Source organism: Raphanus sativus, chromosome 8 (genome assembly GCF_000801105.2).
Source record: "Raphanus sativus cultivar WK10039 chromosome 8, ASM80110v3, whole genome shotgun sequence".
Taxonomy (NCBI): Eukaryota; Viridiplantae; Streptophyta; class Magnoliopsida; order Brassicales; family Brassicaceae; genus Raphanus; species Raphanus sativus.
In genome coordinates, this window is record NC_079518.1 from 22,820,106 (window position 1) to 22,822,067 (window position 1,962).

Sequence of the window (1,962 nt, forward strand, 5' to 3'; positions counted from 1 at the left end):
ATAAGTCGTCTGGAAGGTTTTCCAGCTGGACGACTTACAAATAAGTCGTCTGGAAGGTTTTCGAGCTGGAAAACCTTCCAGACGACTTATTTGTAAGTCGTCCAGCTGGAAAACCTTCCAGACGACTTATTTGTAAGTCGTCTGGAAGGTTCTAACTTGTATTATTTTATATGCAGCATATAGATGCTTGGATGAATGTGCTGAGGCAGAGGTATTAGGAGAACCCACAATGTTTCCGGAGCGAGCGAATGTGCTTCCTGGATCACAACTTACCCAGTCTTGGAGAGAACAGTATCTGGTCTTCAAAACATCGTCGTCTGATCACAATGGTTTAGGAAAAATGCTACCCTAGTGGGGCGGCGAGTTTGTATGACGGATCAATGCCTTCATTTTGCCAATCAAACAAGAAGTGGGGGGAGGACATTGATGATATCTATGCGCCACTGAACTTGGACAACAACATTGGGTGGCTATTTGGGATATCGATCCCTAAGAGGCACATAGTCGTCTGGGACAGCATACCTTCAACTACCATACCAGAAAGATGGGATGAGATAATGGAGCCTTTTCTCGAGATGGTCCCTTATCTGATTGTGGAGTGCGGAGACCAGATGCATGGGTGGAGCGATACACTTATGAGAGACTCCTCAAAGATGTACCCACGGCCAACAATGGTGATTGTGGCGTGTACGCTGCAAAGTACATTGAATGTCATGCTCTTGGGGTCCCCTTTAGCCCTAAAGACTTTGCTAGGTCCAATGCGAAGACTATGAGGGATACTATGGCTTTGGCTATATGGACGGAGCTTGTTGATCAGCATCTGAAAGATAATGAGGATGGTGGTATGTTTGTAGGCATGTATGATTAGATACACAAATCAATTTGTATAGATTTTTTAACTTGTATAGATTTTTTAACTTGTATAGATTTTTTAACTTGTATAGATACACAAATCAATTTGTATATTTGAACTATTTGTATACACAAATCTATTTGTATATTTGAACTATTTGTTTACACAAATCTATTTGTATGTTTGTGGGCATGTATGATTTATTTGATTTTCTAACTTGTATAGATTTTCTAACTTACAAATAAGTCGTCTGGAAGGTTTTCCAGCTGGACGACTTACAAATAAGTCGTCTGGAAGGTTTTCCAGCTGGACGACTTACAAATAAGTCGTCTGGAAGGTTTTCCAGCTGGACGACTTACAAATAAGTCGTCTGGAAGGTTTTCCAGCTGGACGACTTACAAATAAGTCGTCTGGAAGGTTTTCCAGCTGGACGACTTACAAATAAGGTCGTCTAAAAAAAATAAGGTAGTCTAAAAATAAAATACACTGGACGACTTACAAATAAGGTCGTCTAAAAAAAATAAGGTAGTCTAAAAATAAAATACACTGGACGACTTCGTAAAAGGTCGTCTAAAAAAAAATACACTTGAAGGGATAGTAGAAGGTAGTCTAAACACTGGACGACTTAAATACACTGGACGACTTAAATACACTGGACGACTTCGTAAAAGGTCGTCTAAAAAAATACACTTGAAGGGATAGTAGAAGGTAGTCTAATACACTGGACGACTTCGTAGAAGGTAGACGAAACACTGGACGACTTAGAAATTAGTCGTCTGGACGGGTAATCAAGACTGGACGACTTATATTTAGGTCGTCTGGACAACTAGTCAACTGGTTGTGTACATTGTGGTTTCGTATGGCCAGTTTCCTTGCAGTTTGAGCATCTCCGTGCCCTGTGCTCCTTTGAGATCATCAACCACAAAATCCCAACGGAAATCTCTCAACAACCATTCTCCATACACTGCATGTAACTTAAAAATCATCTGCAAATATTCAAAATAAAACACATTAGTAAACATAGAGAAAATGAAGAAGTTCAACAAACATTATCGCAGACGACTTAGATTTAAGTCGTCCAGAAGACTTAAAGGTAAGTCGTCTAAAGA